This window comes from Psittacula echo (assembly GCF_963264785.1).
Source record: "Psittacula echo genome assembly, chromosome: Z".
Taxonomy (NCBI): domain Eukaryota; kingdom Metazoa; phylum Chordata; class Aves; order Psittaciformes; family Psittacidae; genus Psittacula; species Psittacula echo.
In genome coordinates this window covers 40,112,883-40,127,384 of record NC_137742.1, presented here as the reverse complement: position 1 = coordinate 40,127,384, position 14,502 = coordinate 40,112,883, and positions in this window count along the sequence as shown.

The window sequence follows — 14,502 nt, the reverse complement described above, 5'->3', positions numbered from 1 at the left end:
AGGTACGGCCCGGCACAAGCAATCCAGGAGGTTCCTCAGTTGTGTGGAAGACAACTTCCTTCTGCAAGTAATAGAGGAGCCGACAAGGAGAGGTGCCATGCTTGACCTCGTGCTCACCAACAGGGAAGGGCTGGTTGGAAATGTGATGCTCCAGGGCAGCCTTGGATGCAGTGACCACGAGATGGTCGAATTCGAGATCCTCGGGACAGTGAGAAGAGCGTGCAGCAAGCTCACTGCCCTGGACTTCAAGAGAGCAGACTCTGGCCTCTTCAGGAGCCTGCTTAGTAAGGTTCCATGGGATACAGCCCTTAGAGGGCAGGGGGGCCCAAGACTGCTGGTTGTTATTCAAGGATCACCTGCTCCAAGCTCAGGAGTGTTGCATCCCAACTAGAAGGAAGTGCAGCAGGAGGGCCAGGAGACCTCCTTGGATGGATAAGGAGCTGCTGAGGAAAATTCAAAGGAAAAAAGAGGCTTATAGAAGGCGGAAGCAGGAACAGGCGGCCTGGGAAGTATACAGGGGTGCTGTCCGGGAAGCTAGGGAGCAGGTGAGGAAGGCTAAGGCCCAGTTAGAATTGAACTTGGCTAGGGATGTTAAGGATAGCGGGAAGGGATTCTATAGGTACGTAGCGAGTAAAAGACAGACTAGAGACAACGTTGGCCCCCTTTGGAAGATATCGGGAGAACTGGCTACCCTGGATTTGGAGAACGCTGAGGTTCTTAATGACTTCTTTGCCTCGGTCTTCACTGGCAAAGTCTCTGACTGCACCACCCAAGTCTTGGAAGGCGAACGCAGGGACTGTGAGAATGAAGACCCTAGGCCCACTGTAGGAGAGGATCTGGTTCGAGACCATCTTAAAAACCTGAACGTTCACAAGTCCATGGGACCTGACGAAATCCGTCCGTGGGTCCTGAAGGAGCTGGCGCATGAAGTTGCTAAGCCACTGGCCATCATATTTGAAAAATCATGGCAGTCAGGTGAAGTTCCCGACGACTGGAAAAAGGGAAATATAACCCCCATTTTCAAGAAGGGGAAAATGGATGACCTGGGGAATTACAGACCAATCAGTCTCACCTCTGTGCCTGGCAAACTCTTGGAGCAGATTCTCCTGGAAGGCACGCTAAGGCACATGAAAAACAAGGAGGTGCTTGGTGACAGCCAGCATGGCTTCACTAAGGGGAAATCCTGCCTGACCAATTTGGTGGCCTTCTATGATGGGGCTATGAAACTGATGGACAGGGGCAGAGCAGTTGACGTCATCTACCTGGACTTGTGCAAAGCGTTCGACACTGTCCCACATGACATCCTTGTCTCTAAATCGGGGAGACATCAATTTGATGGGTGGACCACTGAGTGGATAAAGAACTGGCTGGATGGCCGCATGCAAAGAGTTGTGGTCAATGGCTCAATGTCCGGCTGGAGACCAGTAACAAGTGACGTCCATCAGGGATCGGTGTTGGGACCGGTCTTGTTCAACATCTTTGTTGATGACATGGACAGTGGGATTGAGTGCTCCCTCAGCAAGTTTGCCGATGACACCAAGCTGTGTGGTTCGGTTGATACGCCGGAGGGAAGGGATGCCATCCAGAGGGACCTCGACATGCTTGTGAGGTGGACTGATGCCAACCTTATGAAGTTTAACCATGCCAAGTGCAAGGTCCTATACCTGGGTTGGAGCAATCCGAGGCACAGCTACAGGTTGGGCAGAGAAGAGATTCAGAGCAGCCCTGCAGAGAAGGACTTGGGGGTGTTGGTCGATGAAAAAATGAACATGAGCTGGCTTCAGTGTGCGCTCACAGCCCAGAAAGCCAACTGTTTCGTGGGCTGCATCAAGAGGAGCGTGACCAGCAGGTCGAAGGAGGTGATCCTGCCCCTCTACTCTGCTCTCGTGAGACCTCACTTGGAGTATTGTGTGTAGTTCTGGTGTCCTCAACATAAAAAGGACATGGAACTGTTGGAACAAGTCCAGAGGAGGACCATGAGGATGATCAGGGGGATGGAGCACCTCCCACATGAAGATAGGCTGAGAAAGTTGGGTCTGTTCAGCCTGGAGAAGAGAAGGCTGCGTGGAGACCTCATAGCAGCTTTCCAGTATCTGAAGGTGGCCTACAAGGATGCTGGGGAGGGACTCTTCATCAGGGACTGTAGTGACAGGACAAGGGGTAACGGGTTCAAACTTAAACAGGGTAAGTTTAGATTGGATCTAAGGAAGAAATTCTTTACTGAGAGGGTGGTGAGGCACTGGAATGGGTTGCCCAGGGAGGTTGTGAATGCTCCATCCTTGGCAGTGTTCAAGGCCAGGTTGGATGAGGCCTTGAGTGGCATGGTTTAGTGTGGGGTGTCCCTGCCCATGGCAGGGGGGTTGGAACTAGATGATCTCAAGGTCCTTTCCAACCCTAACTATTCTATGATTCTATGATTTTAAGACTGGACCCAGTACTGACCCTTGGGGTACAACACTGGCTAGAGGCCTCCAACTAGACTGCACCACCAATCACAAACCTCTGAGCTCTGCCATTCAGCCTGTTCTCAATCCACTTCGCTGTCCACTCTTCTAACTGACACTTCCTGAACTTACCTGTGAGGATGTTATGGGAGACAGTGTCAAAAGCCTTGCTGAAGTGAAGGTACGTAACATCCACTGCTCTCCCCTCATCTACCCAGCCAGTCATTTTGTCACAGAAGGCTATCAGATTGTTTAAGCATGACTTTCCCTTGGTGAATCATGTTGACTATTCTTGATAATCTTTTTTTCCTCCACATATTTAGGGGTGACATCCAGGATGAGGTGTTCCATCACTTTTCATGGATGGAGGTGAGGCTGGCCAGCTGGCAGTGTTCTGGGTCCTCCTTTTTGCCCTTTTGAAGACTGGAGTGACATTAGCTTTCCTTAAGTCCTCAGACACCTCTCCTGTTGTCTATTATTTTTAAAAAATTGTGGTGAGTTGATTAGCAGTAACATTTGCCAGTTCCCTCAGCACTCGTGGATGCATCCCAGTGGGACCCATGGATCTGTGGGTGTCAAGTTTGAGTAAATGATCTCTAACGTGATCCTCTTTGACCAAGGGAAGGTCTTCCTTTGTCCAGATTTCCCCTCTTGCCTCCAGGGATTCTTGAGGGCTGACCTTAGCAGTAAAGACTGAAGCAAAGAAGGCATTCTGTAACTTGACCTTCTGTGTATCCTTCTTCACCAGGACATCTGTCTCATTCAGCAGTGGGTCCACAGTTTCCCTAGTCTTCTTTTTGCTACTGATGTTCTTGAAGAAACCCTTCTCGTTGTAGTTGACATCCCTTGACAGATTAAATTCCATACGGAACTTAGCCTTCCTTGTTGCATCCCTACGTACTCTGACACTGTTCTTATATTCTTCCGAAGTGCCCTGTCCATTTTGCCACATTCCATAAACATCCTTCTCCTGTTCAAGTTTTGCCAGAAGTTCCTTGCTTATCCATGCAGATTTCCTGCCCCTTTTGCTTGATTTCTTACTCATAGCGATGCCCTGACCTTGACCTTGGAGGAAGAGATGCTTGCATGTTGATTGGTTCTCTTGGACACCCTTGGCTTCTAGAGCCCTAACCTATGAGGTCATTTAAGCCGAATTCCTCACAACAGCACTAGCCATGAGGCCAGAAGTTTATCTGCAATATGCACCTATTTCTGGCTGAACCCTTTCCTCTAACTGGAAGAAATGTAACCTGGGCATTAATATTTTTCACTCTCACCCCCAGGGCTTTATAGTCTTCCTTGATTCTGGCCAAGTTCTGGCTTGTGTAATTTGTGCCCATATGAAAGTGTAGCAGTGGATAGCCTGTGCTCTTGACAAGTTGTGGCACTCTCGGCAACATCTCACACCTTAGCTCTGGAAGGCAGCATACCTCTTGTGACTCCCTGTCAGGCTGGAGGATGGGTGCCTCAGTGTCCCTTAACAGAGACTCACCCACTATGAGCACTTTTTTCCCTAAAACACCAAAAAGATCCTATTTTGTTTGTTGTATTTACAATTCAGTTTCTTAGGTTTCTTGCTAGATACTACACAAATATATTCAGGCTATGTTAATATCTGCCTTGGAAAGCCTGCAGCTCTACAATTAATTTTCAAACTAGGGACTGCATATCAACTTAATGACAGAGACTGCTGACTGGTACAACAAAAGAGATGAGATGTAAAATGGCTCTCATGTATCTCATCGGTGCTAATGCTGAAGCTGAGTAATCAGATTTTGAAGGGAAATATTAGTAACTACTGTACTTCTGACTGGAGAAAAAGAAGTTACTATGGCTGATGACTCCCCATCACTGCTGGTTTGTGCCATATTCCTATCCAAATCTGGGATGGGACAGATACTTGCTATCTGGCATTGCCTGCCAGGAGAATGAGGTCTCTCCCTCCTTTTAAAGAATTTCATTTCTATCCTAGTATACATGATGTCCCTTTCACCAGCCAAATTTTCAAACGTTTTCTCAATGAGGAAGGCAGAGGAGCTACAAGCTTTCTCTTTCTTACTTTGTCAGTAAAATGCTAACTTTTTCATATGCAGTTGACAACACCTTCACAGAAGTCTTGTTCCTGTCTTTGGGCTACCCTAGAGCTAGAAATCTAATTAGAGATTTACTGTCAGGTGAAGGCCATTTTTGTTTCCCATTTTTATTTCCCTTGTACGTGAACATGGCCAAGGAATAAGAGAGCCCTTGAAAAAATAATGATTCCTAAGCTTTGCAGGGGAACTGGAGGGAACGGAAGCTGAGGATGAAATTCCTCATGGCTCAGCGAAATATTCAAATAATGGTGACGGAAAAACTGCATCTTTCTATGGACCAGGCAAATCTAAAGCACGAGACTGCTCCACTTGATGTGTGGTTGATGCTTAGCAACATATCTGATCTTTCAGTTACAGTGCTGAAATCTCTGGATTACAAATGGCTTAAACTCAGAGAAGTAACGGAGTTACAAAGCTATGATCTCCCCTGTCACATACCCAAAGGTGCCCATCAGTTGCGGCCTTGGACACCTGTTTTTGGCCACTTAAGGCCCAGCATGTGGAATATCAGAATTGGTCCTGCAAGTAGCAGCCCATAAGGAAAAATGCAAACTCAAGCACATTTGGTGCTGACAGCTCCCATGCTGCTTTCATTAGCTTGAAGTTTAATTAAATGTTTGTCTTACAGTCTCTAGACCTTCTATTCTCTGTAGAATGCTATGGTTACATCACAATCTAAGATTTCATTTAAAAATGAAGCATTTTTAGCATCTGTTTTGAAGCTGGTGCTTGACAATGTGAATTTTGAGTCCTCTGCAGGTTCAAAACACAGGAGGTAAAGGAAAAAAAAAACCAACAACCCAGCTTGGGTTAGTTTGTCTTGAGGGATAAACTCAGGACTTTTTGTGGTCCAGCATATGTTTTTAATATACCGGATTGGGCTGGGCTTGAGTTCACTAGTTCTTCCTTGTTGAAAAGACTCATAAACATCCTCAGGGAAATAGATCTCTTATAAAACTCTGCAGAATGCATTCTGTTTGGAACTAAATTCCAGACACACTATCTACACACAGCTCTATAGGAAACTTTTTTTATTATCTCATTGATAATATCATTTCGATTTCACAATGCAGTATTGTCTTCCTATCATTCTGCTAGTATTGTCTCACAAACAGTACAGTCATTAAATACTACTTAAAGGGTAGCAGACAGCTAACAGGATACAGAACCTTTTATCTTTTGAGTCAACTTCAACCACTACTCCAGCAGATGAAGACCATGATGGATTTGTGTTTATAAAGTGGATTAAAAACAAAGCACAGAGGAACTGTCTGATGCCACTGTGGGGAAGAATACTGAAGACAAGCAATCTTCTCAATTCAATTCTATGCAAACCAGTGGTGGTTTTGTAACAATCATTGTCTTATTTGATATTCTCAGCAGAAAGGTCATGATCAGGAAGATTAAACACATCATAGATCTTTTAGGGATCTACCCACTCTGCTTCAGTCATTAACAAGGACAGTCAATACCACTGATGGACTCTTTCAAAGAAAACATGTAAAATTATAAGGAAGTGAGAAGAAAACACTACCCTGAGAGTGTGTATTTGAAATATAAGTATAAATTCATTTAAAGAGTCTAATACCATTTGCCACTTTTCATGCTGGCATAAATTCCTACATGCCTACAGCACTCAAACCTAGAGCCTTTCCACTGAACTGAAGACTGTATCAGCTAAACTGCTTGTAACACATTCTTCAGCTCAGCATGTTACACATCTTAATGTCTGGTGATTCAGGTTTATGTCAGCAAAGGGAAAAAGGCAAGTTATAAAGCTTTCAGTTGTAATCTAAAAATACCTTTAAATAATCTATTGTTTTAGCATACTTCTGTTTCAGTATCAATATTTGCCTTTTGTTGCTACTTGAAATTGCTGCTACGAGGCATAAGGACATGAATTTTATAAATATTAAATGTAAATGCTGTTAAACAGAAACAGAGAAATATTCTTTAAATAGAAGCTTACGCTCATCTTACACCTATTACCTTCTCATAACTTTTGCCATATGAATTTCCACAAGAAAGCACATGGGAAGATGACAAAATGAAGGCAGGTATCTGCAGACTTACCCTTCTCAAGCAAGCCCGGTCTGATTTATTACTGAAGTTTTGAATGTCACATTAATGTGTTAAAATAAATATATTCAAAATTAAGAATAAACACATATAAATGTAAAGTTATCTCTGAAGCAGTTTATCTATTCTTATCTGTGCAACTGAAAGCACAATTGCAGGTCTAATTCAAAGGACTTACACAACTCCAATTTGCTGCTGCTGCTTCAAGAAGACTCTTAGAAAAATACAGAAGACTTTAAATAGAAGAAATTCTCAATGTCTTTAGCAAACACTTTTAGGTCTAATTTGGTTGCAGCAGGACTAGAAACTTCTAAAGTCATGGCAGCTGCCTTCAGTAAGACTTGTATATTTTTTGAAAACTGTTATTTTCATCCTTGCAGCTGGTAAAAATAAGATGAAAAGAACCAAGAGAATGTCAAGTGTGGTCAGACTGAATGATCGTGTATTTTATTTTGACTGTGCTAACTAGCTATATCACGATTTGTTCCTGCACAATATTGGAAACAGATTCCACTACCACAAAGAGACGAGACAGCTCTGCATCTTGTGGTATCACCAAGGTATCAGAAATGTCAGCAATAGATGCAGAGAGAGCTCATCATAAAGCTTTAGACATTGCATTAAGGTCTAGACCAGCGACCTGCAAAGTGTGTGTGGGGGAATGAGTACACCCCAGGTTGTATGCAAGACAGTCCACTAGGGTGCAGGAATATGTTGCCATTAATAACTATTTTTTTTAATTGTGTTTGTTTCATCTTTATACCTTTTTTTTTTAATTTCTATTTTTGTATATATTTTATAATGCATATATTAGTACAATAGTACATGTATATAATTTATAAACAAATAAATATACATCTATCAGGGGTGCATGCTCAAAGATGTTTTACTGATAGAGGTGTGTGACCAAAAATGTTTGGAGACCATTGGTATAGACCTAGTACAGTAATGGTATCAATGAACAAAAGTAAAGGATGTGCCATCATTACAGTTAAATTGTTTTATCAGAATAAACTTACTCCCCAAGGACATATGATAAAACACAGGAATTGGAAAAAAAGAAGTAAATTTGTCAGGTTTCCCACCTCCTCTCCTTTCCGCTTCCTCTTATTTTCCCTTTTTCCATCTTCCCCTCTGCTTTTCATTATATTTGGCACTTTTCCACCTATTAATTTCTCCATTCCCGTTAGGATTAGTTACATTTTTCTTTCAAAATGTTTTCTTTTATAAAGCCAAAAGCTCTTAGCTCCTTTTGTCTTTTTCTTCTCATTTTTATTTTTCTCTCATTTTGTCACAATTTCTCAGTATTTCCAGTATCTCTCCTTTTTCTGTCTCATTCTACTTTTTTTTTTTCTTGCTGGCCTCTAACTATAAGCCCTTTTATCTGATTTGCAGACTCATCTTTGGGCCTTCCCATTGCCTATTTCCTCCTCGTCCCCTGCTTAACATTTTTTTCTTTTTCCCTGGTGGGGCTTTATATTTTCCACGTCCTCTCTTTCCTGTTATTTTCTTTTCCCATAACAAAATGGAAGAGAAATACTTAGGAGTAGAGACATGCCTTTGTAGTGTTCTGTTTCCTCTAGCCTTCCTGCTGCCCTTTCCCTTGGCAACAAATCTCCCCTTACGAAAGCAGGAATAGCTGACCATTTGCTGCAACAAGTCCCTTCCTGTCCAAGGTCCTCTGTGCTGCTGACATGCAGAATATGGCGTGCAGCCAGTGAAGCCTCATCCACTTCTGGCAGCAGGTTGGAAGATTTCTGGGAGGATGTGCTGGCTTATAGGACTCCGAGTCTGGCACAGGAACAGCTAAACATAGTGTAAGGGTGAAAAAAGGGAGCAGGTAAGAATCTGCAGTGAAAAACAGGTGTGTGCTCATCTGGAAGCTGTAGCTAAAGAACAAGGCAATCTAAACTCCAGTAGAGACTTCCTATATCTGCAGGTGCCAGTTACATGCCAAAGCATATTAATTAGAGTTTTGTTTCAGCAGCAATCATTGCAATAAGCAGTCTGGCAGCATGCGACTTAGTGGTCAAAAGCCTTTGAAGTCTGAGATTATTTATTAGTTGTTCCACTGTGGCTGCAATTTTCAAGAAGTCATTATCGTAGGTATTTCAACATACACAATGGCATGAAGAATTATCAGCTATACTGAAGTGTAGGCCCAAAAATATTAATGTAGCTACTAAGGCAGTTGTTTTTCTTTAACTTGGAAAAATTCCCTGAGTTAAGAGAAAGCATCACTACAGAAATTATCAATGTATATGCACACAATTGGTCGAAAATATCACATCAAAGTATTATAGCACATATCAGGTAACTTTACTAACACATTAAAGATGAATATTTAAATTAGTCCTCAAAATAATACATGGTTTTACTGCTTTACTTGTGTTAAAGAAAAACGCAAGTGCTTTGGAGAAATTTTTTTCCTTTTTTAACATGCTTCCTTTCAACAATGTTTTTTCTGAGTGACTCTATTGCAGAAACAGCATCAGCACCCACATAACATAAATGTCATTCCTTTTCTACACTAATGGTTTCAGAGGTTAATAAAAATATATCTATCAAAGTATTGACCCATAATGTATAACAAGTGCTAAACTCTGTATTTATATTCTTGTGTCTTCTCTATCATATGTGCACATATTTTCAGTAATGCTGTTTCTTTCTGCACTCCACTTACCCCTTCTCAGAAAGGACATAGCAGAGGACAACTAAAATGATTAAAGAGGAGGAGCACTTGCTTTGCAAGGAAAAATGGAGTGAAATCTGCTAGGGGTAAGTTGTGTAAGATGATGGCAGAACTGTTCATTAAATCCTGCAAACGCAAAATGGAGAACACTCATTTAGGAGTTACATTGTGAGGAAATTGATTTAAAACAGATAAAATATTTCTTTCAGAATGAGTAATGAAATTCTTGGATTTGTAGCCATGGAGCAACAGTATCAGGAAGTTCAAGATGAGGATAAAGAAATTCACATACAAAAACTATTTAAGTGGTTAGGTTTGGAAGTACCCTTTAAAATTTGTAGTTCTGCAGTTTAGGATGCCAGTGGAGCATGAGAAGATCTGACAACAGAGGGTACCCAGGTCTGCAAACTATTCCTAAATAGCATTTTCGACTCTCACTGTTGCAGACAGAATACTGGGACAGATGGACAACTTATCTGCAGGCTAGGGCAGTTTTAAAGAGAATTTAATGAAGGAAAGCATTTACTGTGCATTAATAGCTAATCTGTTTGCATGTTCTGACCCATGTGTAAGTGTGATACAATTAAAGGAAAGAAGTGTAAGTAATCCTGTGTTTATTGTGGGTAAGGTCGCAGAGTTATTGCAGAAAAACTGACACGTAAGAAATTCATATGTTTGCTTAAGTAAAAACTATTGTGTGCTCATATCTGTTGCTCTGCATGCAGCCTACGTATTGCAAAAAACTACAATAATATAAAATTTAGATGTAGAAACAGATGTCTGCATGCTTCATGGAAGCCTAACAGAGCAGATCAGCTCCTCTCATCAAAACAAATTGCTTCTTTGATTAGACCTACATAACAGGAAAAACAAAATCCTACGAACCGTAAAGGGAGACACAGAAAAACACAGTAGCCAGTTAAATCATTCACTGTGAAGAAGAATCAAATCCTTGGCTATCATAAATGATCACACTATTAACTTCAATGAAACCATACAACAGCTATATATCTAACAGTCTTCTGTGCACTGACTGATATACAGAAATACGCATATTTTAAATTATTAATAAAATACACAAACGTATCTATACCTTAGTTATTACTGGTTACTTACAAAATCCAATTATTCACTGAAGTCACTGATTACAATTCAGAAGAAGTGATAAATTTAAATAAAAGAACAACAAAATTACTATTAAACACATACATTCTCATGGGTGGCCAAGTCCTCACATACCACACACAGAAAAAGAGAGATAGCTTGGCCCAGAAAAGCTGTTGAGCGTTGATGAAGGAATAATCAGACATAAGTCATAATACTTTGTTCACACATGAACACTTGTTTTGTATATGATAATTTTTTTAGAGTAGCTATTCTCCAAACATCCATGTAAACAAACCTATTTATGCAAGTTTTTTGTAGAAAGCAAGCATAAATGTCACAGATCAGAGAGCCATGGACAAATACAATGTGATTTTGTTATCCATGAACAATGCATTATGTAATATGCATCTCCTTACTAAGTGAAAATCTAGCACGACACAGCTTTGAGTTAACATCTGCATTTTTCTGGAGGTGCCTCCAGGACTGCATATTCAGATTTGCCAGTCCTTATAATGGTTTTATCACACCTTCTATCTCGTACCTCTGAAGGACTCTAGCTACTGACAAGTAAATCTCAACTTTTCCTTAAAAAAAAAACCTTCTAGCCTTTGTGACTACAGAAAAACACATGAAATACAGTGTATGTATTATCCTAACTGAATGCCTCCAATTATTTTTGTTCAGGAATCCTGAACAGAATGACAGGTTATCTATCACACGCTTGCTATGATAGGCAAACTGAGAGAATGCTGGGTTCTATGATTTTCAAGGCTATTCTTTGCCTGTCTGCCTGTTCTGGCTCCAAGCATAATATCTGTGTTACAGTACTTGAACGGCCACAAAACCTCTGACAGTTTGTTACTTTTATTCAAGCTTGTTGCTAACTATAAGAGATACTACAACGCACACAGAATTCTGTTAAGTAAATCATGCGATACATTGCCCTTTTCTGTGCAGCACACTACAAAAGAGTTGGCTAAATACCAAATAAATCATTAAACTATATATTTAGTACCATTACATACCATCTCCGGCAGCAGAAAGGTCTGAAAACCACAATGCCTTTTGCCAGCACTTAGGTTTCCTAAATCTTTTGTGAATGTGTTTTTAACAAATTAAAACGTCATCATTAACATAACAAAATAGCACCATCCTGCGGGGCCATTTCAAACCAGTGACTAGCACAGTTCTGCTAGTTCTTTCTGAATAGCATGCAGCATCTATCAAATGGACCTAGCAAACTTATTTTAATCAAGATTTGAGGCAAGATCACAGAACATCACATGTGCCTCCAAATGAGCAATGCTCTGACAAAGCTGCAGGTGATTTTGAGTCCACACTTGCCTTCAGATGGCTTACAGCCCTTTTATGTTTAAAGTATACTTAGACTACAAGACCTTTAAAAACAGATGACTTGCCCCACCAAGGACCTTTGCAATGCTTAAGATGCTTGACAAAGACTTGCACTGCTGTTATATGTCTTTGAGGTACTAGGTGAATTACTGATCAAACATTGTTCTAGCTTAAGACTTACTTGGATCTTTCGTGTAATTCTGTTCTGGAACAAAATAGTAAATCCACTATTTACCTGACTCCAGAAATTTTTGGGCAAAATATCTGTGGCTTTATGAAAAAAGGAAAAGGTCTCAATATGACAATATGAAAGCCTTTTTTTATTTATATATTCCCATACAAATGATTCCATTTGTATGGATATACCTTAGGTTGTAGGAGACAGGGCACAGCTACCCACTTGAGATGTGCATAGCTTCCAGCATAATAGCAAGACAAATTGATCATCTCATCTTCAATAATCTATATCAAATATCTTCAATAAAAGTCTCTTTCATGTCTTCTCTTCAGTGCTGAAGGTTAGAGAACTGTTTGCCCACTGTAAGCAAAAGAAACTGAAAATGAAACATTAAAATTACAACCATTTGTATGATGCCTCATTTACCAACCACAAAACCTCTTCTAGGCAACAAAAACCCTTTTGAGGTTTTCTAATTATTTTGAAATAGATTATAAACTTAAGACATCTTACTAATACCTCTAGAGAAAAGTTGATGCTGAGATTCTTCTTTAAGGTTGGCCCCTTCCTTGCTAACAAGAGTAATCAGATTCTAAGGACTCTTTTACACTATTCTCTTTCTTAAACGGTTTTCCTTGCCATTCTACAAGAAACATGCTATATTTTTACTTCCTTTCACAGAAAGAAAGAGAAAGCAGTCTTAGCTGAGAAACAAAGATTTATAAAAAAGGGAGAAGGAGAGGTGTAGGGTAGAATTCATTGTCATGAGACAATGGAATTTCTTCACTGGGAAACATTGTTTCTATGGCTGTTTTACAATTAATATTTTCCCAATGTAAACTGGTTAAGAAGTTTCATATGTTAAGAGTCTTAAGGCTACTTCATGCTGAAATTTCAATCTAGTGCTACTTAAGCTCAACTTTTAATGATTGAAAAAAGTCAAGTGTTGTCAGAAGTGCATTGAGCCTGACACACAGCAGCACATGAAAAAAACCTTTTTTTTTCCTCCAATGAGAAAATAAAGAACTTTTTTTGTCTTACAAAGACTATTCAAGTAGAACAAGCTTTTTAACTAACTTTATTGAAACAGCCCCAAACCACCTTATATTTGTTCAGTCTCTGCTGTTTGCCAAGCACCTAGGATAACAGTAGTTGTCAATTACACATTCCCCCCTTTGAGAATGTTTAAGACCTTTCGAGCACTTTTGATTTTTTCAGGATAGCATGCCTATGCTTTATATCTAGCTTTTCAATCTTTGCTTTGTAGTAGGCTAGCAATGTGATCTCTGATGGCACTGTAGTATCAATTTCGGTGTTAGCCTCAGCACACCTAAGAGTGATGGTCTCAGGATTTAGACAGAATGGGCTTTTTTCATAGCAGTCTTTTGATTTTTTTCTGTTGCTGAAAAAATGTCAAAAGTAGGCAGCACGAAGTGAAGATAATTCTTGTAACTAAGCAGTCTTCACTTGTGGCACACAAATGGGTGTAACACCAACCATCAAAAGGATTTGCACGCTGTACTTCACAAAACCACAGAATGACCGAATTTGGAAAGGAGCACTTGATATCCTGTAGTCCAACTCTTATGCCGAGAGCAGGGTCAGATAAAACAGATTTCCCAGGGCTAAGCTCACAGCTAGGTTCCAAGTATCTGTAAAGATGGAATCCACCACTGGTTCCAGTGTCTGACCACCCTCACAGAAAAAAAGAATGTTGTTTTCTGGTACTAAGATTGGATTTCCTGTTTTTTCAGTGTGTGGTTGTCATCTCCATGGGAATACTGGGGAAAGCAGAGCTCTCTCCCCCTCCATCAGATACTCACACATGATTATAGTCCTCCCAAAACTTTTCTTCTCCAGGCTTCCTATGACAGACTCCACAGTCCTTCAGTGCTAGCTGTAGCCCTGCACTGGTTTTGCTCCAGTACATCCATATCCTCCTCAAACTGGGGAGGCACAGAACTGGGCCCACCACTCCATATGTTTCCACCCACAGTGAGGAGCAAAGGATCACCTGCCTTATACTGCTGGCAAGTGTCTGCCTCATGCATCCCAGGTTGTTGTTGTAAGGGTGCACTGCTGGCTCACAGCTGGTTTGATGTTCACCAGTTCCCAGGTGTGGTGGGAATCAGCTTTTCTGCAAAGCTGATTTCAAGCAATCAGCCCCTACTTACACAGGATGCTTTTTCCTCAGGTTCTCAAACACAACTTTCCTTATTTTCAGCTTTAAGATACTAACAATGACTACTGTATAACGAGAAAACTTTGTATCTGTACAACTTAGAACACTCCATAGTGAAAGGTACCAAGTAGCTAGCTGTGAACATCATTCAATTAAAAAGAGCTCAAAAGTAAACATTCAATTTCTTTTTTCCCCCACCAAAAAAACACAAACAAACAAAAAAACCAACCAACTTTCCTTTTCAAGCTAAATTTGAAATCAGTCAATAAAAGCAGCTAACTGAATATGCACTGGAATTCTTTGCTGCCACAAGCAGACTGTAAAGAGGGGAAGGTTTTTTATTTTTTTTTATTTTTTTATGTGTAGTTGGGAAT